Genomic DNA, 27,723 nt, shown 5'->3' with positions numbered 1-27,723 from the left:
AGTTCCATGTACTTTCCCTGATTTTTCACAAATTACGTCGGGGACAGTGGTAACAAGGCCATTTAAATGTTTGTGTTTATTTTTAGATATTTCTTGGGGAATGGGTTCTAGGTTATCACTCTCCTGGGGTACCAAACAGGATAGCATGGAAGAGTTAGAGGCAGAAGTGTTCTCTTTCCATTCTCTCAGGAATTGTACGTGGTAGAGGTGGGTCTTTTGTCTTCTATCAGGTTGGGCTCCGCTATAAGTACATGTTCCAGTATGCTGTAGTATTGCATAGGGCTGATGCCATTTTGAAACAAGCTTATTTTCAAAGGTAGGTAAAAGAACCAGAACTTTCTGAACTACTGGAAACAATTGAAGATTTACCTTTTTATCATAGGAAAGCTTCTGATGTTTTTGAGCTTTTTCCATATGAGTATGAACTAGAGTTCTGACTAGATGCCTGTGTTCTCGTAACTGGGTGACTGTCTGTGAAAGAGGTGTTGGTACTTCTTCCCTTTCTTACCAGGTTTCTCTGAGCATGTCTAAGACATCTCTTGGTTCTCTACCATACAATTATTCGAAGGGGGAGAATCCAGTAGATGCTTGAGGGGTCTTTCTCACTGCAAACAGGACCCAGGGGATCATGCAATCCCAATCTTTCACATCCTCGTCTACAAACTTTCTTAGAATTGTCTTGAAGGTCTTATCAAATCTTTCTACCAATCAATCAGTTTGGGAATGGTACACCAAGCTCATTAAGGTTGTAATATGTAGCAAATCCTTTATTTCACCCATAAGCTTACTCATGAAATTTGTTTCCTGGTCAGTTAAAATGTCTTTGTGGAATCCAACTCTCGAAAAGAATGGTAGCAAATGCTTTAAGATTTGCTGGGTGGTGTTATTTCTCATGGGACAGGCTTCTAGGTACCTGGTGGCGTAATCACCGATCACAAGAACAAATTTGTTGCCCAACTTAGAAGTTTCTAATGGTCTGATAATATCCATCCTGACTTGGGAGAAGGGAACTTCAATTATCGGTAGTTGACTTAAGGGGCAGGCAGAAGAATATGTGAGCTTGTCTTTTGACATATCTCACATGTTTGAACAAAGTTTTTTTTATATCAGCATGTATCGCCGGCCAATAGAATTTTCCACTAATGTAGGCTTGGGTCTTAGACTGTCCTAAGTGTCCCCCTGTCAAGTAAGAGTGTGCAATTTCCAACACAATTTTCCGATGGGTTTTGGGTATTACCAATTGGGTTTTACTTATGCTTTCCGCTGAGGTTTCTCTATGATATAGTAGTCCCTGTTTCAGAAAGAAAAAGGGATTTCTTTTTTCTTGACCTTCTTGCTCAGGAATTATTTGCAAGAAAGCCTCTGCCAGCATTGGGTCGTTTTGTTGGCCAAAGGCTAAGTCTGGAAGGATGGTGGGTTCATCTCCCACTTTTGCACCTCTTCTAAGTCTCTCATCGGCCTCCCCAAAACCTAAGTTACCGCTCTCAATTTCCTCAGGCTCTATCTCTTCCTCGATACAAGGAAATTAAGCTTTCTCAGGAATTCCCTGTGCAATCCTGTCCCCAGGACGTATCTCAAAAGGGGTTTCTCCATGATTTTGCACAAGTACTTTTATGTCTCCCCTAAAGTCTGGATCTATAACTCCTGCAAGTACATCCAGACCAAATTTCCAGGAAACCAGATTTTGGTGCCAGCCTAACGTAACAAGCAGGGGGTAGGTGGGTATTAGCACTAAGTCAGTGGGAATCGGTCCTCTGTTCCCTGGAGAGATGGGAGCCTCTCTACTGCTGTACAGGGTCGGACTGGGACAAGAAATAGGCCCGGACAACAAAACAAAAGTGGCCCACCCCTCGCCTCAAAAAAGTGGCTCACCCCTCGCCTCAAAAAAAGTGGCCCCTTTCGGGATACCAATGCCCCTATGCCCTCGACAAAGACACTGTGGGGTGCTTCCGAACTGCACACAGTCAGCAACAAAGGCTAGCTATCATCCGGGGTCAGACTGGGCCATGCAATTATCTCAGCCACCAAAGATAAAGTGGCCCGCAGTTGCAATGGCTTTTCATTCCTTTGTTTGAATAGTACCCAGGCGGAGCTTTTTGATAAAGTGACATGCAAATTGTATATTTTAAAGAATATTTATTCAGCAAGCAACACTGGTCAAAACTACTAGTCGCAGTGTGAATTAACTCATCAAACAGGCCCACATGGGCCAACAAGGGTCCCACTTTGGCCAATAAAACGGTCCCACACCAGCATTTTGTGTTTTTGGTTGGCCCTGGGCCTATAGTCCTACAGGCCAGTCCGAGGCTGCTCCCAGCTCAACTGACTTTTCAGTACTGACACTTTTTCCCTCATCTTTTCCCCCAGTTGCAACCCCTACCCACAGAAAAAAAAGTCATGTTTTACCATGGGCAGGGCCACAATCCATCTCTATCAAGGAAGCCTAAATGCTTTGAAAGCAATGTAGCAGCATGCAATACTCTTTACCTAACTATTCATGCCAATGAACAGGTACAGCCAGCTTCCAAAACGGATACGGTTACATTTCGCTCATGCCCACATTGCCCAACAAATACAACCAGCTCTGATGCCCAAGGAGCCGTACAGCATAACTGGTACAGCCTGCTCCCAGCTATGGTAAAGCTAGTTCAAACACAATCGGCTCCTGATCATTCTCTGTGAACGTTGCTGCACCCATTTAGTAACAGGTAGAGGAGCAAATTCCCACATATGTCAGGCAATAGATAGCGCAAGGTAACACCATTTCCATTAACAGGGACAGCGAGCTACTGCTCACGTCCAGTAGCTTTTACAACCCAAACTCCTCGCACTCATCACCGGAACTGGTACAGCTATAGCCTTCAACATGCCCAGCCCCACCCCACCCCCCTTAGCTCACAATGTCCATACTATAGGCTCCGTTTCGAAAGGCATGTAACACTGGAAACTGATGCGGAAAGGTAGGGAGACTAAGCATGAAAGCATGGCAGTAGGGCAATACATTGGCCCATGGCTGTGCCACCTAATTCTGACTGCTGCCCTCACCAAGAACAGCTGAGCTCAGTCTTGCAATAGACCAGTGAAAAAATTATGACATACTTGTCGGATGGTGGAAAAATAAAGCTTGTAACTGGATCAGCCCCAGACAGGTCCCCAGAGGCATAGGCCCCTCTGGAGTGTTCCCAAGTTCTTTATGGGCCAGTCTGCCACTGTCGGCCTCACTATAAGTATGGTGGTAACAGGTGGCATTTCAGAGTAGCGCCTATCTTGCCGAAACACACAATAATGGCCTTTGCAGCCCATGCATATGCTGCCTGCTTGTTGCCTCATCTTCAATGGAGGTCTTGCCCCATGCAGTATTACCACATGTCCCCAATGCAGTTCAATTGGCCTCAAAAGCGGGCAATAACTTGTACTGCACCAACCCTAAATCGGTTGTAGTATTATCGTAGCCGCATGCAGTAAGAGGAATTCAGTTGAGCGGTATTACCATAGTTGATACCGCCAAACTTACAATGTGGCGCAGAATTACAGAAACAGCTTGTCACATGATGGAAACAGAGTGTAAACATAGCAGAGTCCATGCTGGACACACACAAACATACACAACATTTGAGGTGCACAGAGATAGAGCCTGCCCTGGGGCACGAGAGAGACCAACAAGGGCAGGAGGAGAGATGGAGCCTGGGGAGTTGGGCTGGGGCAAGGCAGGCCAATAAGGGCAGAACCTGAGATGCAGCCTAGGGAGGAGGGTAAGTTCTAGATGGGCAAACAAGTGCAAAAAGAGCGATTGATGGGCCCTGGTGGGGGCTGGGGAAGAACACAGGTATGCTTTTGGTACTCAGGCAGGAGGCAAAAAGAGAGTGGGTGTATGCAGGCAGAGGAAGTGTACAGTAAGGGTGGGGTCTAAAGAAAAATAGGTTTGGACTATGGAGTAGGGATATACACAATGAAAGGAAAATGAAATCAGAAACAAACACTTGGTGACTTAGCAGGGTAGGAAAATAGTTTGAAATTGATAAATATTAACACAAAAGAGAAGGTAAAATTCGAAAAATAAACGGAAACAGAAGTTTGCAAGATAGCTTAAGGACAAAAAAAGGTGAGTCTGAAGAGAGAGAAATTAAAAGACGATGGAAACTATAAAAGGCAGGTGTGCAGAGGAAACTGAGTAACATTTGATGAGAGAAAAGGAAGAATATTGAACATTTTAAAACAAATGGACAGAAAGCCTTTGGTCAAAGAAGAAGGAAAGATGGAAAGACTTGAGCTGGAATTGGGACCAGGACTGGGGAATTACCCGACTCGGGAAGATTCGACTCGTTTGTTCGGTGAGAGGGTAATAGAGAGAGAGGGGGAAGGGAACAAGGAGGAAAGGGGGGCTCCGGTGTCGGGGAGAGCCCCTGGGGCAGAGGTACCACCCCGTGTCAGGCTGCAGGGGTCTACTGTCTACAGAAGGTATACACGCGAACCGAGGGAAGGAAAGGGTTTGAGAAAGGGGGCTCAGAGTATGGGGCGAGCCCAAGGGTCTGGGGGAGCCCCATCCGGCACTTCAGGTAACGTCATGCACCATTGAAAGGAATGCGCTGCTTACGCCTACACATATAATGGAATGGTGACTAAAGAAAGGTTTGCGAATCCCAGGCTAAATATTAAGCTATAGATCTGGGCGTTATGCGTTGCAATGTGTTTGAAAAACAAGTTGCTTGGAGCTGGCACCCAGCAAGCAGATGCAGCCGCACGACCACACCACACTGGGGCAGTACGAGCTGCTCAAGCGGGGGTGCATCACATCATTCCTGCTTTTGGGATTCATAGGCCAATCAGAAACCTGTGTTATGTCTTGTTCTACTGAGTTAATGGGATCCATGTGATCGCATGATAATGTTTGCCTTTGGTGCCACAGAGAGGTTAGTTGCCTTTCTGCAGAGGGCTTCACTGTCTGTCATAATGCACATCGGTATCTAATAATTATTAAACAGCGTAGATGCACATCTTTTAGGGAGTGCTAGTGCCTACTAGAGTGCCATTTTGCCAGGGATTGGCAAATGACCATTGACCAACATGTTGGAAGTCATGAATTGGTTCTCCATTTGCTTTGATTCTCTGTGTCCAAACCGGAGGACGCTATTATGCATTAATCTCCGTGGCACGAGGGTAATGAAGAGGGATGGGTCTGCGGGATGTGCGAGTGCCGAGTGTGCGTGCGCATCACTGGCACAGCAGACCTGCACGGTAAACCCAGGATCAGAGGGTCAGAGGCAGCAAGTGGGCAGCAGCAGTGCCTCTCACCTTAGCAGGGAGGTGTCCGGCATTAAGTGCTATGTAATAATACACATCATTGCCCTGGTCAACGGCACAACCGAACTCTATTTGTATTATGGAGGACACTGGAATTAAACATTGTGCAAAATAAAATAAAATATAGCTAAACCGAACGTGAGGCGTCAGCCGACACAATTATGTATCTCACTGCACATATGGTGACCATTGCATACACATTTTATGAAACGGGTATTTGTAAATCAAACCACATCTGGCAGGGATGTCAACTGATGTAGGGGTTGCCAGGGGTCTGCCTGGTGACCCCTGAAGCCTCCCTTACTACCCCTGTGGTCTCCCTTGCTACCCCTAATTTAAATTTGGGGCTCCTATGCTGTGGTCAGCAGCATGTGGCTCTGTGTTTCTTAAGTGGCTAGTTTTCTGATAGCTATAGCCGGTAAGATAGCTCAGTGGGTTCAGCGCTCACTGCTGCAATGTGCGTGTGCTCTGCAGGTTGCAGGTTCAGCTCCCAGAGAGAGAGGTCAGGTCAACTCAGCCTTTTATCCTCCTGAGGTTGATAAGTGAGTACCAACACAGGTTGGGTGACTTTGTAGGTATATTTGGTCTATATGAAGCTCTTACAAGTAAGTGCTATATAATAACACAACATTATCATTTGGCCTTGGACATCTGCTTGCATTCACAGTAATTTGGTAAATTGGCCCATATGCGCTGATATTAATGATACATATGGTGATCCATTCTTGTATGAAATGTATATCACTTCACAGCAGACCTGCATGCACGCCCCCACCCCCCGCCCCAGGCACACTCACATGGCATGGCATGGCAGGGAAATCCCCTGGAAAGGGACGGTGTATAGAGGCAGCAAGTGGGCAGCAGCAGTGCCTCTCACCTTAGCAGGGAGGTGTCCGGCATGAAGTGCTATGTAATAATACACATCATTGCCCTGGTCAACGGCACAACCAAACTCTTATTTGTATTATGGAGGACACTGGAATTAAACATTGTGCAAAATAAAATAAAATATAGCTAAACCGAACGTGAGGCGTCAGCCGACACAATTATGTATCTCACTGCACATATGGCGACCATTGCATACACATTTTATGAAACGCGTATTTGTAAATCAAACCACATCTGGCAGGGATGTCAACTCATGTAGGGGTTGCCAGGGGTCTGCCTGGTGACCCCTGAAGCCTCCCTTGCTACCCCTGTGGTCTCCCTTGCTACCCCTAATTTAAAATTGGGGCTCCTGGGCTGTGGTCAGCACCATGTGGCTGAGAGTCCCTGATTTCTTCATTATAAACCCAGGACTAAAAGACCCAAAATTCAAAGTTAACTTAACCACTGGACTAGCATCTCCGCCTGGAACGGGGCACATCGGCATGCATTTGTAATCGGGTCGCAGCCCGTTGGCACGTCAGCGGCTGCATATCACATGCTTCTTTCTGTTTATTTGGCCCAGGTCATGTGACACCCTATACATTCCAATGTTTCAGACAGGCTACAATCTCGATCCGTCTATAGCTGGTGGATGTACTTGCAAACTCTGCCCGCAAAGCCTCAACCAGAATGGCAGACTAACGGGTGGCAGAAAACGTACTGCTTTACAGATTAACTGGTTGCACGCTGCTGTGCCCTTAACGGTGCCTAATGAGGCGCCAGTCAGCGGCCATAGCTACTAAATTCAACCGCTAGGCTAAATGAATGTAGTTGAGTGCTTGCACTTAAATTGCACCCCTGCCTATCCGGTGCTCGCAGAGTCAATGCTAAACAACTGCAAGCCATCAGCAAGGCGCTCTGTCCTCCATGCCCCCCTCATTAAAATGAGATTAGTGGTCAGGCACTTAGCTCTTCAGTATTTAGGCTCTGAGAAACGTTTTGAAGAAACAAAGTAGAGCAGTGATATCCCCTTGAAGCATCGCGGTTCTGCACCAATAATTGAGGAGTTGCCAGGGTCATTAACGGCGTGGCTCTGTGTTTCTTAAGTGGCTAGTTTTCTGATAGCTATAGCCGGTAAAATAACTCACTGGGTTCAGCGCTCACTGCTGCAATGTGCGTGTGCTCTGCAGGTTGCAGGTTCAGCTACCAGAGAGAGAGGTCAGGTCAACTCAGCCTTTTATCCTGCTGAGGTTAATTAAGTGAGTACCAACACAGGTTGGGTGACTTTGTAGGTATATTTGGTCTATATGAAGCTCTTACAAGTAAGTGCTATATAATAACACAACATTATCATTTGGCCTTGGACATCTGCTTGCATTCACAGTAATTTGGTAAATTGGCCCATATGCGCTGATATTAATGATACATATGGTGATCCATTCTTGTATGAAATGTATATCACTTCACAGCAGACCTGCATGCACCCCCCACCCCCACCCCAGGCACACTCACATGGCATGGCATGGCAGGGAAAACCCCTGAAAAGGGACGGTGTGGCTGAGACACACAGGCACTTGTTAGACTCTGCCCTAATGTTTACGTTGCTCAATGCTCACAGTAGTCCCACTCCAGTCCAGTCCTTACCTCAGTTGGCTGGCTGTTGGCTGGGCTGCTGCCTGCTGTCTGTGTGGCCGGCACTGGCACTGGGCACTCCACTGTCTGTCTGCTGGCCGCCCCCCTCAGTGCTGCTGTGGTCCTCCTGTCCTGTGTGGGCTGTGGCTGTGGGCACTGGCACTGTCGGTCTCGAGGTCCACTGCAGACGGTGTGTGCTTGTGGGGCACTGGGGCTCATATAGCAGCAGCCCAGCCAGTAGCATAATGTATGCATTGGCGATTTCGCCGATTTGGCGGCAAATTGGGTGGGCAGGCACTACCTGCCCAGCCGAATTTTCATTGGGTTAATGGGTCCGATCCGTCCACGGCGCCGGCGGCCGGGGGCCCAGGCCAGCCAGCCCCCAGGCGCACAATTTGAAGACAGTTGCTTTCAACTTTGCAAAGAAGTGTTACTTACTTCCTGCAGCAAAGTTGAAAGCAAGTGTGAAATGTGTCACTGTGTTTTACAGTGCCAGGCTCGGCCCCAGCTCAGCGGAGCCCTCAGTCAGCCTGCAGGCAGGCTGCACCCCCCAGGGTCAGGAGGACTCGGAGGGGAGGAGGGAGGCAGGTGTTACAATTGCTTTGTGTTTGCAATTGCTTCAGCCTGCCTCCCTCCGGCTCCCGAGTCCCACCACAGATTAAACAACTAAACAAGTTGTTCTCTCTGTGGCCGCGCCCGCCGCAGCCGCAGGCCAGAGGCTCGTGAGCTGACGGCAGGCGCACCGGCCCCCTGCAGTGGTACTGGGCGGGCGGCGGCATGCCGCCGGCCTGGCCAGGCCCCAGGCCCACCGGCCTGTGAATTATGCACATGCATCTGCATCTGCATCTGCATGCATCATAAATTATGATGCAGATGCACTCATCAAAGCAAGGTAACTGACTAGTGTTACCTTGCTATGATGATTGTGCAGAGCAGAGCAGACTCTCACTTCCCCTCCTGGCTCCCGCCTCCCGCCCTCCACTGACTGGCTGGCTCGCCCAGCCCAGGCCAGGCGAGGCGACTCACTCCTCCAGCCCTGGCCCCCACCCATCCGACCATCCCCTGATTTGGCCGCAGGCCGCGAATACTCGCGACGCCGCGGCTCGGCACACTGCAGCGCACACACACACTAGGCCGGGCCCGGGGGGCCGCTGGCCCGGCCTGCCAATAAAAAAAAAAGACATTTTTTTTTTAAAAAAATGGCCCAGAGGTGGCTGCCGGAAAACCGGCCCCAGGGGACCCCAAAGTCGTTTGGCCACATCCGACCCTGCTGCTGTATATATCAAAGCTGATAGATTCTTTTGTGGCGATAGTGGGGTCTGAAGCTCGCTTACTAAGTTTCTGACATTTTAGGGTTCCCCAACCTCTTTCAATTGAGTTGTATCCCACAACTAACACCATATATGATTAAGGCATGGTTTCACAAGTAGACACTGACACAAGAGCTGTAAGTTTCAAAACCTTTATTGATGGTTTAAAAGGGGTTGGAAAACTCCTATCTTGCCCTTTAACTAAGATGACAACATTCTCGACCATCAAACAAAAAGAAAATACAGTCCTAGACAGTCCTTAGCCAAAATAAAAATGGCCTATACTAATAAACCTAATGCCTGCCCTCTTTCTAATACAATACATGTGTAAATGGAATGTGTAATGCAAAAAGGAAAATCAGTGTTCAAAAGAAATGTCAATATGGCTGAGTAAACTCCCGTCCCCACATTTTGTAGCACAGGGTAAGGTGGAATACTTGGACCTTGCAACATACTCTGGCTTTCGACACAAGGATGTAGTTTGTTTTGTGGACCAGAGCCCACTTGGCATTCCACGAAATACAGTTCAACAAAGTTTGTTTCCTTCTGGTTACCACAATTCAGTACAGGTTCCCCTCCGCCGGGCTCAAACATTTCACTCACAATTTGTGGGGATTCCCTTCCCCAATATTCAATCACACCTTTGTGGGCTTTCCTCCATCGGTCTTGAGCATACTTTCTCTTTCCTTCCACTGTCAAAGACTTTTGAAACTGCAAGGATTTTGCTATTACCTCGACATGACCACTTCGACCTTCTGTGCTCAAACGTTACATTTTCTTTCCTACACCAAGGTCTCTTGGTAAATGTAGTTTCGTGCACAGGTGCGCACCCTTCATTCGTCATATACTGTTGCATTGAAGTTTCATTTAACACTTTCATTGCTTTCATCAACTCAGCAGCTGTTTTAATTAATTTTTGTCTTTAGAGGCTTTGATCCTGAAGTCAAGGGTGATACCACAACTGTTGCTGTACCTCCCCAACTCTGCCTTTCACCCAGGAGGGTGGCTGGTATCCTTGAAACACAAACAAGGTGTGTGTCTTCTCTCCAGCTAGGATTCTTTGTGCAACCTTCAAGGCCTTTTGGAGGTAACGATCTCTCGCCGGGGTCTCCAAGGTTTCTCCGTACCTCATCCGTCCCCCTGCCTGTCGCTCTGCTCCACCTGGTTACTGCCTACCTGGAACAACTGCTCCTTCTCGTGCATCGGTGTGTCTCAGTGTTCCACCTTTTAACCATGTGGGGAGATCTAATAGGTACCAGGTGTTTGTAATGAAGATCAAGTGCCTGACCCTGCCTGATCTTATTGGTATTACCCAAATTGTTCGAACACAATTGTTCGAATGACACAATTGATCGAAAGTCAAGGGTCCGAATTGACCTTTGCACAATTGACCGCATATATATATATATATATATATATAAAAAGGGGGGTTGCGGGGGGTTTCCCCCCGCAGATATGTAACAATTGACCTTCACAATTCGGTCAATTGTGCAAAGGTCAATTGTGATTCGAACAATTGTAGTTCGAACAATTCGTATACATCCATCTTATTAGTGGAACATGTCCAATGTAACGCATGGGTGGTACTCCTTTCAGCCTCAGATATGCTCTTCCTCGACTCAGTCTTTGTGTAGAAAAGGGGGGTCTGGGAAGTTGGAGTATCCTATAAAATATGATGGGACAGGAGTATTTGGAAAAGGGGGATACCATGTCTCACCATCGGGTGTTCCACTCCCACTCCCTGAGGACCCCTCACCCAGGTGATCCTCCTGCACTTTTCCACCCACACTGTCTGGATCCAAAGGCGATGCCCGTGCCCTGGCCACCTGAGTAAGGGATCCCCGAGTCTAGGCAGTGAAAGACCCTCTGGTTTTTCACATACGCTTCCTCCATGCAGTATGGATGGATCTATATATGTATCACCCAGGTGATCATCCTGCACTTTTCCACCACCAGGGTGTGGATCCAAAGGCGATGGCCGTGTCCTGGTCACCTAAGTAAGGGATCAGTGGGGTCTAGGCATTGAAACACCCTCTGATGTTGGGAAGGGGACAGCGCCATCCCCCATAGGATCTTTAAAGTAAGGCAAGATGCATTTGAGGCACTGTAATGAACATGGGGTAAAGGAGGTCAGTGAAAGGAGCACTTTCCTGCCAGGTAGGACCCCAGGCTAACATCATCAATTATAGCATATTCATATGGTGCAGCCCCAAGGCGCGGGCGGCATTGCAATTTTGCACAGATACTAATATTCCTAGGCAGAGGCGAAGACTTGCACGGTAAGCATGGTAAAGGCAGCATTGGATGCACTAGGCCCAAATTCACAATGCCACAGAAATCTACAGTCATGTCCAAGCTCCCATGAGGACAGTTGGCACCCCCACCCGCCACACTTTTTGTTCATTGTTCTTGAAAGTGTTGCAAAGATATGTCTTTCATTCAAAAGGAATGTGCCCTACTAAGCCACGATTAGAAGCCGGCACCTGGTGGGCATGTTATCTCGCTTTGGCCAAAGCACGACCTGGACCCATTCCCGACTGCTGACCAGTTATATCCCATATAACTGACTAAACTCTAAGATCCCCAAATTCCATGACACCAGGTGGCCTTTGACCATCAACCCCAAAGTAACAAGTCCTGAAACGTTCAAAGAGGATGGACAGGATGTATCATTGAAGCGACAATCGTGTGATTTGTATTGTGAGGTGCTGGGAGGGATAAATTATAGTTCAAACAAGGGTGGAGACCTGAGAGTCAGATGACGCAGAGGGAGTAAGTGAAATGTGTGGGCTAAGGTTAGAATGCTGTGTCTGTATTGAAGCCTGCCAAGTGTACAGTATAAGGGATAAACAAGCTGTATAGTAGGAGTATAGTTAATTTGTTTTTTGACCTTCGACGTGAGAAGACGATGAGCACTGCAGCGCCCATGTGATGGAAGACGGACGGACTGGGCTGGGACCAATGAACTGCCATCCCATATGGATAAAGGCAGCACCTGTGTAGGGTCCCTCCAAACAGCCACGCGGCTGTGTACTATATGTATTGCGTCATTATGTTGATGCTTTTATGTTAAATGTTTCTGCTTGTACCTCTTTTTGGCAGAACATTCTTGGCAGCAGAGTTCTTTGCTGTTGCTCTCATCTGCTCATGAGATTAAACCTTGTTATCCTTACAAGATCGACTTGGGCCTTTCTTTCCTGGTGGGTTGTATTTTCTCTGGCGTGAGCGTTTAGGGGCTTATATTCAATTGGTGACCCTGACGTGATTCCAGCGCCTCGCCCCATACTTGCGGAGGCTTCCAGGCTGCTTCTCCCAAAGGAGCCGCGTCCACCAACAGTGACCGGCCCTGAAAACATGTGTTCCCAGTGGTCTAGGGGGGCGCCATTTTTAGAAAAGTGCTCTGTGCTCTTTAAAGCAAGGCGCGGCTCTGAGGCGAGTGAGGCCGGTGTTGGAGCCCGGAGGTATTGGGTGGGAGGAGGCAGGCAGTGGTTAAAAGAAGAGGTGTTATGAAGAAGGGTATGGGAAGTAGGGCAAAGATGCAACTGCCCCTCATACATAAGAGGGAAGGGAGGACAAAGTACATGCCTTGCCCCCAATGGACAAGAATAATTTAATTATGCCCTCCCGCAGCTTAAAACAGGGGCAAGCAAGTGGATATATAAATTTGAAAAACAAAGGCAGGGGTGCCCCTGGCAATAGGGGATCTTGAGAGCTTATTAGTTGCCGTAGTCGGTGATCAAGCTGGAGATGTATGGGTTAAGGCTGTATACCCAGCAGTAACATTGGCGGATGATGTGCATGTTGGGGCATCATTCAATGGAGTTAGAGCATTGGTGTCAGGCCCTGGGGAATCTTCCCTATACTCCTCCTCACCTGGGTCTTCGATGGAGCTGTCTTGGGTATCGGACTCCTCCTTCCGGCGTGTTCTTCTCTGCCCCTTTGTATTCTTTTCTATCTTTTGGTGCAAGTAGGAGCGAGTTCCCTCGGAGGCCACCTTAACATGTACGGATTCCAAGCCTATGGGACCCCAGAGGAGCAAGCCCCCAATCAGGGAAAAAGCCACGTAGGCACAAAAAACCCTGGATAGTAGCTGGTCTGATGCAAGTAGTAGAAGAGTAGCAACTGGTGGCTTTGAAACAGTCTGTCTTCCCAGCCATTGAGTCTCTTTCCAGGAAGCACACAAAAAATCCGGAAGGGTAATGTAAAAACAATTGCAGATGTCTGCTCCAAGTCTGCAATAGCGAAAGCAAGAAGTGGCGGCTTCCGGCAGGATAAGGAAGCAGCCAAAGAAGGTTATGCCGTACACAGACAGCAGAGGGCTTGTTCAGGAAGGAGAAAATAGGTAAGGACTATAGAAATAAGGATTTCCGCAATAGGAAAAAATAGCGTAATACGTAAGGAGAGTGTTCGAGAGTATCCTTAGAGCGGGATAACAACCAAGAGGAAAGAGAGATGGGAAATGGAAGAAATACGAGAACCGAAGAGATAACAGGGTAGAACTGCAACCAGTAAAAGGAAAAGCCAGGTAGGTAAGGATAGGTGAAAGCCGTATAATAGCAAAGATCCGAAGGAAAGTAAATAAGAGAAACTAGTAGATACGAAAACGCAGAAGTGACCGCCAAGAAAAGGGAACAGAAAAAAGGTTGTTATAAAGCAAGAATTCCCGTAAAATTTACCTGAAAGGGGAATGAACATCCGAGCGTACAGAAAGGCTCTGAGGGAAACGAACAGGAAGTTCAGGAAGAAACAAGAGAAGTAACGAGAAGTATAGCAGGAACGCTGATGAAACAAGTATCGGCAGCGCTAACCAAAGACTGATACAACGCAAGGAAGCAACAAACAAAGCACGGTATTATGGGAGCGACGGCCATCTTGAAAAGAACTAGACCTCCAACCTGGAACAATGGGAGGCCATCTTAGGAGTGCTTCCACCTTTGCCAGCACTTCCAAGGGCGGTGCATGACAATTGGTATGAGATGCATTACATAGAGCCTTTCCAGATACTCCCGATCTACAGTCTTTGATGCAGTATACCATGGGAGATGATAAGGACCCAGCTGGATTCATTCTTAAATTGTAGGAGAAATGGAGAACGGAAATGGGAGGGCCGTGGGACCAATCAATACAATTTTTCTATTTCATCGTATACAGGGGTTTGCCGAAGTAAGTGCAGAAGGCATTGGATAAGATTGTGGGTATTGAGGCGAAAGGGTGGGCAGAAATACAGAGTATAATAGCGTATTGTTGTAAAAGGATTAAGGAGCCGGAGAAGGAAACAGCACAGAGGCATCAGGGGGATGAAGCAAAATTAGTAGAGAAATAATTGGCAAAGGTGGCAGTTCAGGTGCCTGTGCCAACGCCAGTACAGGTGGAGGGAGCAGAGAGTACACAGCAAGTTATGAGGAGGACAAGTCCAGTGAGGTAGGGGTCAACAGTACCCCGGCTCACAGTGACAGCAAGGGGGGCCGCAGCGAGGGTGAGGGGGATTTCGAGGAGCAAGAGGTAGAGGATTTGGACCCAGGGGAGGTGGGTTCGGACAGTCTCAATGATGGAATTGTTTGAGGTGGGGGCATTTTGCATGGGAGTGCTGGAGCAGGTCCGTGGTGGGGTATAGTTACGGCCCACAGCAGCAGAGCCAAGGGTCCCAAGGTCCTCAAGGATTCGGGTACCAGCAACACGGCCAAGGGTACCAGAGCCAGGATTGTCCTCAGAGGCAATAGCAAACTTTTAATCAGCAGCCCCAAATGCCAGACGCACAAGCATGACATTCGCTACAGCAAAAGCAGGGTGGTGTTGCGCCGGTCATTAGGGCACCAGGTGGGGTGACCGCTCCCTTTGGTGGGCAACAGTAGTAGGATGTAACCCTTTCTCGTTCCCTGGAACAAGCACGTATCCTGACTAGAACATCCCACAGAGAGTACTTGCGTGCCAGGTCCTGTCAACGACAATCCACCCTGAAGAGGAACCATTGGGGGGCAGAGATAGGAAACAAGCAATTTATATTTATGGTGTATTCTGGTGCAACCAAATCATGTATCATGGAAGGCAACTTTCCACTATCTGGAAAATATTGTGACGCGCAGGGGTTCTCTGGGGCTATTTCCAATCATCCATATCGTGAGGATATGGATGTAAAGGTGGGAGGAAAGATAGTATGGGCACCCCTACTATATTCCAAGAGTTCTCCTGTCAATCTAATGAGTAGGGATCTGCTCAGTAAGTTAAACATGACTATATCCATTACAGATCATGGAGTAGTATGTTCTAGGCCTGGGATGTTTGCTGTAAGGGCGATGCTGATTATCCATGCAATGGCAAGGGAGGTGGTAGTCTGCAGGATTCCTGTAGACCCAGACATGTTTATTTATGGTACTACAGTGCTTGTGAAGGCGGAGCCCCAGACTGCCAAGCAGTGCTGGTGAGTGCCCAATGATTTCATTTTTCATCCAGCTGTGTTGCACAAGGTAGTGGCAGAAACAATACTATCGCTGGACCTGCAGTGGTTGGTCATGTCAGACAGAAGGTTTGTCCTATTAGGGGTGGAAAGGGATGGATGTAAGTGGTGCGCAGTGCTTTGTAGAGACCCAACAGTCAGCTAAAGGAGGTGACAGATGATGAATTATTTGAGTATAACGACAAAGAGGGGGAAATAATTCTAGAAATGTGCATCCATTGTGACATAATGGTACAGAACAGTCGAGTGCAGTGTCCCTTAATGGAAGTAGTAACTTCATCCCCATTTATCGAAGAAGATTTACTGCACGTGCCCCCACAGTTGTGGACAACAAATCCACATGATGTAGGGTTATTGAAAGATGTAACACCTGTGTGTATAACCCTAAAACCAGGTGCCCCGGGTAAGACAATATCCACTGTCAAGAGAGGCAGAGTGTGATGCTGGAAATGCATTGTAGGGATAGGGCCTCCCTGTCCTTGTACTGTGGTCCTTTTTCATGTGTGTTCTGTATTGTTTTCTGACCAGGAGTCCATGTGGGACTCCTGGCATTGCAGCTCTTCCACTTTTTGGTTATGGTGAACAGACTCTTGGGATACCCTTATAGTACCCATGGGTGGGGGTACAACCCTGTACCCCTAGTGTATGTATTGGGACACCTGTGTGTGCCACAGAGCAGGACATGGGCTGGTGGCAGCTCCATGCTGAATTTGACTGGTGCTATGAGTATCCTCCATTTTGGGATACCCAGGCCCTGCCATTGGAATCAGTTGATTCCTGGTAGGAGACAAGATGGCCCCTGTGGCCTCTTGCTTTCTTTGCCTGTTACCTTGTTTTCCCAAAGTCCTGGGAAGCCCTGAATCTGTCCCTTCCCCTGACTGGCTGTTGGGTGGACGTTCCATATATGGTATTGAGGGGAGGTCCAGGCCAGACTGGCAGGAGCCTTCCCAATGACTGTATGTTGTGGGTACACCCTTGGGATGGGGCCTGGGTGAATGGAGTGTTTGACCAATATGCACTTCATGTTATGGGTGTCTGGTTTCTGGTATGTAACACAAAGAACGAGACAGCCCTGCCCAAAACTGGTATGAATGCAGTGTGTAGTGCTGAATGGCTGGGTACTTGTCCCAATACACATTCCTTGTGAGTGTCTGGAGGGAGGAGAATGGCCTGAATGCACTGTGAGCCGGATTGGCTGCCTGCCTGCCTGAATGCCCTTCTGGATGATTGGTTGCGTGAGTGTGAACCAGCAGAGAAAATGAGAGACTGAACAGTATATCTGGGGAACTCTCACTGATGGAAATTGTTCAGAAGCTGAAGTGGAAACTTGAAACTGCTTACCTTGAATCCCGCTGGAAGAAGAAGAATTGCTGCTGCTTTCCTTCACCAATCTGAAAGTTGCTGTGTCTGTCAAGGACTGATCCAAGAGAGGACCTGGCTAGGAGACCTCTCCCCGAGCTACGAGGGACCATCGTGCACCAGCTAACTTTTGCCAAGGCTCCCTGGATGTCAGTTCTCGAAAGGGTGCCGACCAGAGACAGTGTCTGCCGAGGAATCTGGAAGTGAAGCACCCAGACATCAACGCCGTCGAAGTCCTATGCCATCGACCAGGGTTCGGAGGATCGCTGTAACTGCTGGAAGCCAGTTGAGTCAGGTTGCCCAGAAGCGGGGACCGCTTGACGCTGTGCTGCTCGACGCCCGGAGCCGCAATGCTCCACCCTTTCCCTAAGACATTTGTATCCAAAGACTCCCTTGTTCGCACCGCTTTGTCCCGCCGGAGAAAGGTGAGGCCGCCGATGCACCAAGGAGAATCCGCCGGTGGGTTTCCTTCCACCTGAAGTCCACAAAGACGCAGACGAAAGATCCGAAAGGCAGCCGTGGTTGAGTCCAGATCGTCGATGCCAACGCCGACACCCTTGCTAGGCCTACATTCTTCATTGACTCTGTTTTGCGGCATCAGACTCTTTTCATCGAGGACTCTCGACGCAAAGGTTCACCTGCTTCGAGGACTATCGACCATCCATGGGTCCTGCCTTAAAGGGAGGTCACTCAAGAAGGATCCGTCGATGACCCATCAAATAATTCTGCTAAACCAGGTACTTTGGTGTAGAAGAACTTTTATAGAAGGAAATAAAACTATTTTAAACAGTATATGGTCTGGGCTTGTGATACATTTTATTTACAGGTTGCGCAGGTATTCTGCCATTTGTTTAACCAACTTGTCTTCCTCCATAAGTCTAATGTTGGTTCACTGTCTATTTTGATTTGTATGCCATTTGAAACTGCCAGCAGTTGGTGCATTTTAATGAAGTCAAAGAGTAATTGTGGTACCACATAGAAATTGTACATGTATCACTATAGTATTTCCAGAGCACAAAGTGTGTTATTATATGTGTATATAACTGTGTATATAACTCAAACCTTATTTATATAAAGAACTGTGTTATCACTAACATAGAGTGTGGACATTCCTGTGGACATTCCTTTGTTGGAGTCTTGGGGACTACACTGTACTTAAGAACCAGCCCACATTACCTCCTGAGAGTGTAAGACTTGATTGCTCGACCTCTGCTACCGCATAGAGAATCTTGGCTGGGGTGCTCTATGCTTCTACTCTGTCATATGGAGGGCAGGAGTACAGAAACCCTCCTCCAGTCTTTACACAGAGGAAGGCATTAAGAAGACCATACAGGCTCTCCTGGGTCAGGGGATTATAGTGCCATCTACCTCCCTGTGCAATACAGCGATATACCCAGTTAAAAAAATCAACAGGGGGCAATTGGAGAATGATCCAAGATTTGCTCCCCCTAAATGATGTGGTACAGAAAGAGTTTCCAGTGGTTCCAAATCCTGCAACGATTTTATGCAGCATCCCCAAGGAGGCTACGTATTTCACTGTGGTGGATTTGAAAAATGCATTTTTCTCGATTCCACTCCATACAAAGTCGAGGTATCTTACGACATTTACGCAGGGTCAGATGAGATTCGAACATACTAGATTACATCAATGGTATTGTGAGAGCCTGAGCATATTTAACAAAATACTATACACTGATTTAGGGAATATTCAGGTGCACAGCATGATTATCCAGTATATAGACGATCTGCTAGTGTGTAGTGATAATGAACAGCATTGCCAAAGAGACTCGGCCGAACTGCTACAATTACTAGCTTGCAAAGGGTATAAGGTTGACAAGGCCAAATTGCAATATTGCTAGCAGGAAGTAATTTATTTGGGCCAGCTTATATCAGTGAATGGGAAGAGGATACTACCTAACAGGACATCATCGGTACGCGGCACACCCAGACCCACCTCAGTTAAGGAGATGCAGAAGTTTCTGGGCCTGTGCAATTACTGCAGGGCCTGGATCCTCGATTACGCGGTGTACACTAGGCCACTTTTGCAAGGGAAGCACAGAAAACGAAAGACCACAAGTTATTGTGGACGGCAGAAATGATTATACAATTTGATGGTTTAAAATAAGTGATCAGCTTGGCACCTGTACCGGCCACCCCGGATTATATACAGGATGGTCAGTTTATGACAGTAGTGTTGACACAGAAGAGTACTATGGGCCATAAGCCATTGCCCTATTACAGTGGTACTCTGGATGCAGTGATGCAAGGACTGTTTGCGAGCGACAACCATTAGCAGTCGCTGCTTTTGCTACAGAGAAAAGTTCCACAATTGTGATGGGGTGTTCAGTAACGTTGTATGTGGAACATTCTTTGTTTTCTATTTTGGAGAGGTCAAAGTCCACCCTGACTACGCAAAGGTCGTCCACATATGTAATTATAATTTTGAAACCTCACATTCATGTGGTTAGGTGGTTAGCAGATATGCCCACAACAGAGGACTTGACAGTACACGACTGTGTGACATAGGAGGGGGAAGAGGATGATGTTCCAAAAGCAGGGGATCATGCATTAATGGAGGGTATGCTACTTTTTTGTTGACGGGTCATCCACAATTGATCAGGAGGACAAGCAGATTTAGACAGGGGCAGCAGTGGTACGACTTGTGGGAGGGGAGTACACACAGTGGTTATGAAGAGGTTGCCTACACACAAGCGGCAGAACTCGTGGAGCTCATTGAAGCACTAAGAGAATTGCAAGGGCATCATGTTATGATATATTCTGACTCAGCATACTTTACAACAACAGTACACTTGGGTCTCTCTCGTTGGACGAGGAGGGGGTTCAGGAGGGTGGATGGGTCTCCAGTAAAGCATGCTGTGCTACTAGAGAAGCTGATAGAAGCGTTATCATAGCCATCGGCTGTAGCGGTCGTCAAGTGCGCCGCCCATACTCATGGAACAGACGGAATCTGAAGGGGGAACACAGCCGCTGATGCAGCAGTCAAAATGGCAGCATACCAGTCAAGTGAGACATCACAGAGTACGTTATGACTGCCCCACCGGTGGACGAGGATCCAGTGCCTTACACCGTATTGCCCATCTCCCAGATTATTGAGCTTCAAGGAAGGGTGCCTGAATGGGAGAACGAGTTGTGGTTATGGAGAGGATGTAAGCAGTCCCCAACAGATCTGTTGTGGAGGCAGGAGAGCTCTGGGAAGACAGTGATGCCCTGGGAATTGCTAGCGGTAGCATTTGAACAATTGCACTACCCATCTCATAGTTCGAAACAACACATAGCTACAGATCTTCAGGAGTGCATCACTGATATGGATGTTCATTGTACCATATGTCACAGTTTTAGCACAGGGATGGCACTACGGACATTACTGGGCACATTGCCCTGCCCTATTGGGCCGTTCCATGAGTTACACATAGACTACGCCGATATTGGGGAACATTGTAATGGATCAAGGTACCGCATTGGGGTGGTATGTCCCTTCTTGAGGTGGGTGGAAGCAGGGCCATGTGCGCACCCAGATGTAAAGTGCGTTGCAAGGTTTCTGGTAGGGTAAGTGTTCCTGCGCTGGGGTGTGTCCCAGGTTTTGAGATCAGACAATGGCACACATTTCTTCAACGCGTTGTTTCAGCATGTTACAGCACTACTGGGTATCAGGCATCGGATGTTCTCGCTTTATCACCCACAGGCCAATGGCATTGTGGAGAGGATAAATGGACTTCCCAAGAGTAAGTTATCTAAACTATGCACCACATTGAAGAAAAACTGGGTGTACTGTCTGCCCCTTTTAAGTTTACGTACGCAGCCAAGTAAGGACCACCACCTGTCGCCTCACAAGGTGGTTACTAGTCGGCGCATGCATACCCTAGTGTCCCCTGTGAGAAGGGTTTCTGGTAAGCATAGGACTGCAGCGGTTTTAGGAGAGAAATTTAGGGAGAATTTCACAACACTAACTTGGGACATTAAATATGTCTCCCGACAGATTGCACCTACCAGAACTTTGACTACGGAAATGCCCGATGCTGCACAGACAACAGGAACAGATGCTGAGCATTTAACGGCTAGACCACTGCTGGCATGGGATTACGTCTACGTCCGCAACTTTGTGCGCCACTGGAAAAATCCCTGGTTCCAGGGACCATATGAGGTGGTGTTCTTGATTCCCCTTGCAGTGAAATTGAAGGAACTGCGCTACTGGGTCCATCTCTTAGATGTTCATAGGGCACCTTCAGAAAGCACAGTAGTGCATCAGTTGTCATAAACACAGGGGTGCCAGTACTTGTAACTCAGCACCTCACTGGCCTGCCCCAAGGAGACGTTGTTACTCACTGGCTAGGATCGATCTGGGAGGACAGTTGATTACTGGTGTTACACTCACCTGGTCTCTGCGGAGGTGTTGGGGCATGGTTGCAGCCCTCCCTGAACTTGAATCACCCCCTTCAGGCCTCTCCCTCAGTAGAAAAGCTGTGAGCGGTGTTACGTGGTGATACTGCTCCTGCATGGATTGAGTGCGCCAATCGGTGATTGTTGTACCTCTCAAACCCTTCACCCCAAAGTACGGTTTCTGTGAGCATACGCTGGCCCATGAAGCTCACCTGTGAATTATGGAAGATAAGCTCTCCGTCCTCCTACTTCTGGCAGGACCGCATCGAATGGGATCTAGTTCCTTCACTGATCCCTGATAAGGATTAGTCCAGTCCAGCTGCGACTATGCTTCTCCTTATGATTGGTAAGTCTTTCTTGAGCTCTTGTGATTCTGTTCGTTCTGTTTAATGTCTTTATATGTTGCTCCTATTTATGCCCATAATAATGTCACTCTCTGTTTTCTTCCTTTCGATGGAAATGCGGCCTCAATGCAGCTGTGAGACGCGAGAAGCGGCCGGATGGAAGATGGAATCTACTGCAATGTTCGACAGCAGGTAAGTGATGGTTTAAGGAAATGCACGAAGTATGGCGAAGCGCAACCTTAAACTGACTGTTTTTTAGATGTCCAACCCTGTCTTCTGTTTTTCCTTGCAGGCGCTGCTATCGACAATGGAGCGTGCCGTGCTGTGGTGCCAAAATGAAGATTTCGGCATTCTGGAAAGTGTAAAGATGAATACTTGGTTCGCCGAAGAGATGTACAGGTATGAACAGCTTCCCCCAGTTTGTAAGTATGCTGGCAGGAAGCAGGTTGTCCAGGAAACAGGATCTTCAAAGGTAAGTTTGACCTCAGGCGATGGTGAGCGTTACGCTGCTTGCAAGTGCAGAATAACGTGAAGCGTCTGTCTTGAGGATCGGGCAGCTTATATAGCTGAGATCGTGGGCACACCCATTAGGGACGGCTTACCAGCCACACCCTACTGCTCCTAGAGAGTGAGCACCTGCGAAAGCAATCCATTAGCAGCCACACCAAAGAATACACTTGCGGCTGCTTAATGGATGGAATGTTCAAGGTTAATGCATCCTGCTTAATGGATGGAATGTTCAAGGTTAATGCATCTGAAGTGATATGTCCATAAAAAAAGCTTTTTGATGTTAAATGGATGTTCTTGTTTACTTTTGTACCTGTGCCTGGCGCCAGAGGCGCCAGGACAGTGTCCACCCAGGTCTCCTGTGCATGCACCCCTGCATGCCTGTGCTCCTGACTTCATGACCATGACAACTGGAGTTTGGCCTGTTCTGTTTGATCAAAGCCCTAACCCAGGCCTCCTCGCACAAGTGAACTCTTTCCCTTGATGCACCCCTCTGCTGAATTCCAATGAGGCCAGACAGGGGCATAAATTAAATGAAAGAGCGGGGAGTCCACACCGCTGCGGTACCTAGCTGTAAGGAAAAAAGCACTCCCCTGAGAGATACAGCACCCCAGTGAAGAGGCTTCCTCTCCCAATTTTCACCCGCTGGAACCGCACATTTTCTCATCCACCCACCTACTACAGAATTACTAAACATCCTGTCAGCAAGCTGCCCCAAACTCAGATGGCCATCACTCTAGGACACCACCTTGCCTTGCAAGATATCAGCCTTTACCGGATCTATTAGACATCCCTGCTTGTACTAACGACAGCTGGCTTCATCCTTTTCTTTTTCAAGACGCCACCTGAATTACTAATACTGCTAATTACTGCTAATAGCACCATGGCTACCTCCTACCTCGTAATGAAGCCCTCTCTCTTTTTTTCTAACTCTCTCTCTTTCTCATTGCCTCTCTCTCTCTCTCTCTCTTTTCTTCTCTCTCTCTCTCTCTCTCTCTCTCTCCCTCTGTCTGTCTCTCTCTCTTTTTCCCTCTCTCGCCCTCACTCTCTCTCTCTCCTTCACTCTCCTCCTGCTTCCTCTTGTTTCCTTTTTTCTTGTACAGTGCACGTCTCACACGCCTCTCCCGTTTGTTGTCTTGTGTGTCTGTGCTTCTATTGCAGGTGAAAAGAAGATGGACGCCACCCATGTACATAGGTTGTTAAGTAGGGATGCAAAGCTTAGAGATGCCAATGAAAGATTATGGAAATATAGCTACGAGAGCTACAGAGTTACGGTTCGGCTTGACACTACACGTGAGGTCCTTTCCTCAAGCCTTAATCCTCGTCGGGGCCTCGTCGGAGCTTCTTCACCAGGGGACATGGGGACCGTCAAGGTAAGTTGCGAGAAAGCTGTGGGGAGCAGTGGCTGCCGCGAGCAAAGAAGCAGAAAGCGAGGGAGCACAGGGCAATTGGTGTTAACATGACACCCCCCCAAGTTACCCCCGAAGTTACAGAGATGCCTGCAAACCCGCAAAATCCACAGGCTGTGGCACGTTTGCATGTGCTGGTTGCACATTGCGTGTAAGCATTATTTCTTGACAGAAAGCGAAAGTGAAAGCAGCCCGCATTAACGCCAAGTGACCACGCAGTCCGCACTTACCAATCTACACTGCATGATCAGCCTTACTTCCAGGCACACTACCACCTGTAGAAGTTACAGTGTTATCTACAGTTTTACAGTTGTGTACTCCCTACGTGCATTTTGAGCTTGTTTACCCTTTTCTTGCCAGCATTGTCCCAACTAGAGCTACGACATGGTGTCACGACCCGTGACGCAAAACCCCACTGGCATGGTCACATGCCAGGTAGGGTTAAGACTCAAGGTTCACTTGGGGCCCCAAGGGCCTTGCACTATCCTCATGGACTCTCCTGGAGTCAGTCCTGGCGTCCATCATCCTGGTAGGAGCCCGATCCAAGCTGCGCATCCACGAACCTCTGTACACCTACCGAACCTCTGTGCACCTAAGGGGGAATAAATAAGGAAAAGACATTAATCGCAAGAAAGGAAAGCAAGGACATTTTAAGACTACTATAACCAGACTTACCTCATTAAAGACACTTGAATGGGTTAGCACCAGTGAAGTTAACTCAGTCGCTCAAACCCGCAGAAAACTACGCGCCCCTGCACAGAAGGCAGGATGGAGAGCACGCCAACATCACAACAAGGTGAGGAGTGGGCCATCAGATCGAATCCAGGGGGCAGGAGGGAGGAAACGAAATCTGTTCCTAAATCCAGTCCTCCTGTGTTTTCAGGCCCAACCTCCATAGAAGGCACCATCCGGGATCGAGAAGGGTCCAGGGTGAATCCGGCAACCAGGGCATAAGGGCGTCCCCGTGGATACCAGGTGAGTGTAACAGAACGCGAAGCCTCTATAACATTATCTACCTTGGCGCCATGGAGACTTCAGAAATGGACCAACTGGCCCAGTTATTAGGACAATTACGTGCCAAAGTGCATTCGGCTAGGCAAGAGACTAATACCCTGCGAAGGGATCTTGTCGTCACCAAGGATCGCACCGAAGAAATCAGCAGGCAATTACTGCAATCACAGGCCGGTCAAGCTCCATTACCCGGGAATAATCCACCAGCACAGGCAACCACATCATCTGTCGCTCCAGTACAAATCACCTTACCCGGAGCAATACCGTTAGCACCGCCAGAACGGTTTTCAGGTTACCCAAGGAAGTATGCTGCATTTATGAATCAATGTCGTCTTCACTTCCTCTGCAGACCGGGGGCATTCCCTAATGACCAGGCACGAGTAGCATTTATTTTGTCACATCTGAGCGGTAGTGCAGCAGACTGGTCAGTGCCGCTTGTGAGCTATGATGATCCATTACTATGTGACTTTGGGGTTTTCCAAAGGGAAATGGAAAAGCTCTTTGCTCGACACACCCATGAACAAGCTGTAGACAACAAACTCTTATCACTCCGGCAAGGGAATCAGGACTTATTAACATACATAGCAACCTTCAATAGGTTAGTGGCTGAAACCAGGTGGCCTGAAGACAAGAGAACCGCATTGTTTCACCAAGGTCTTTGAGGGGAATTGAAGGACGTCTTGGCTCAGGTGGCTGATCCACCTAGGGACTGTAGTGAATTTATCAACCTGGTGGTGCAACTAGATCATCGACTACAAGATCGGAAAGTAGATCGGTCCAGATCAGATACACTGGCCGTGTATCTTCGAACCAACGATGCAACTCCACGCACGTCAGAGAATATCACAGAGCCAATGCAAATCAGAGGCATACGACCACCATTAACAAAAGCTGAAAGAGACAAGAGAAGGCAACAGCAGTTATGTTTGTACTGCGGACAATCAGGGCACTTCCTAAAAGACTGTCCGATAAAACCCCCCAAGCGAGTTGTGGGAGCTACAGAAAAGGATGAGAGTAAGGAGTCGGAAAACTGCCTAGGTCGACAAAAGTAGAGGTCAGTTTGTCGAGTGAGAAGAATGAGCCACCAACCTCACATTTTGCAATACCAGTGATCCTATCAATCACCAACAACCATCAAGGATGCATACCGTTGAAGCTTACATAGACAGCAGAGCAGTTGGGAATTACATTGATCGAGATCTGGCCGCACAGATGGGCTTCCCTTATGTTTTAAGCCAAACACAGAAAAGGTAACCACGGTGGATGGGACAGAAATTGCTTCCGACCAGTAACCCAATGTACAGCAGGAATAACCCTGCTGTGCCAGGATGGTGTCATGATCTCTGCTTCCAAAAGGTCAGGGTTTTCCCAACTCCTTTGGAAGCAGATCCATAACCCAGGTTCCGAGTGCCAACCAGTCCCAATTGGGACCTTTTGGACCCAGTCCTGGCGCCAGTGGCACCAGGCTCATAAATATGCCCAGTCCCAGCGCTGGAAGCGCCGGGCTCATAATGCTTGGGTGGACTTACCTGCAGCAGACCATGCTGCTTACTTGCCTGCCAGTTGAGCCTCTGATCCTCTTCTGTTTGGAACTACTTTTCCTGTTGGGTGGGGCAGGAGCCACTCCCTAGATTCAGAACACTGGAACTCTTCTGGAAAGCAGGAACTCTTTTCTTACCTAGGCGTGGCTGTGGAAGGAGACACCTAAGCACTACAGGAGGCTATTTAAACCACACCCGATGGATGAATCTTGCTTTGCGTTATTCTGCATCCTCTGCAGCAGAACGCTCATCGTGTCTTCTGCATCTGATCCTGGGCCTAAGGAAAAAGGCTTACCATCCTGAATCCAGTCTTCAGCAACACCTATAAAGACAAGAAAGAACAGGTTAGCATTACGGTCTTCAGTGACAGCTCTTCACTTACCTGGTCCATCGGCTGTCACCAACGCCTCGCACTGCATTCCGGCATCTGAAAGACAAAAGCTTACCAACTCTTCGCACGCTCCGGAGGCCTTCGGCACTGCATCCCGCATCTGAAAGACAAAACAAGGTGCGTTTAAAGACATTGGGGAACTTTAATACTCACGTGCCATTACTCCTTTCCACATCTAACCCAGTGGGTATTCCGGCACCCTACAGCCCCTCCAAACTTGTACCTGCAAAATAAAAAGACAGTTAGAGCGCATCGTGAAGCAGGCAACAAGCGCTTACTTACGTGCTTCCAGGCGCTTCTATTCATCACACGGGCTCCATCTTCAACTCACTTCAGCCCGTCATCCCCCATCGCCGGAACCCTGCAAAACAAGAAACATCATTACTAAAGACTTTAAAGACATTAGAATTACTCGAAACTTACCGTTCGTGCAGTAACGACGGACAGCAGTCCTCTGAAGTCAAGAGGCCTGCTCCCCTTATCCAGTGAAGAAACTGGTTACAGCACCCTGCCCCGAGGCAGATGGAGAGCACGCCGTTCACTTACCTAAGGTGAGAGCGTTAACCTTTGGGGTTCTACAGGAGAAGAGAAAGGGAAGAAGAGAGAGACATTCAATAACCCAGTTCCTTAATCCCATATTTTCTATCTGCAGACATCTTACCCTTCGAGTCAGACATACAGTGCACAGAGGTCCAGCCCAAAGAGCCAGCCGTGTGTTACACATCACCTTTGAAGATACGGTATACGCCCAGTCAAGACCGGCGCCTCTACGGGAATCAGGAGAGCGTTACAGAACGCAAAGCCTACCACAAAACTCCCGTCCAGGCGCTATGGAAACCTCGGATACCGGCCAGCAGCCTTTCCAACTGATCAAGCTAAAGTAGCTTTCGTGCTTTCGTACCTTAGTGGCAATGCGGCAGACTGGTCGATCCCTCTAGTAAATCAAGATGATCCGGTCCTCCATGATTTTCAAGCTTTTCAGCTCAGTATAGAAAAACTGTTCGCAAGACATTCACAGGGGCAGGCCTTGGACAATGAGCTTCTTTCGTTGCGACAAGGTAATCAAGACCTTTTGGCTTATATTGCGTCTTTCAACAGACTGATAGTGGAAACTCAATGGCCTGAGGACAAAAGGATTATGCTGTTTTATAGAGGTCTACGTGGAGAGCTCAAAGATGTGTTAGCCCAAGTAGTGAATC

The sequence above is a fragment of the Ambystoma mexicanum genome, chromosome 6q (genome assembly GCF_040938575.1).
Source record: "Ambystoma mexicanum isolate Mex_15411 chromosome 6q, UKY_AmexF1_1, whole genome shotgun sequence".
Classification (NCBI taxonomy): Eukaryota; Metazoa; Chordata; class Amphibia; order Caudata; family Ambystomatidae; genus Ambystoma; species Ambystoma mexicanum.
This window is presented reverse-complemented; position numbering follows the sequence as displayed.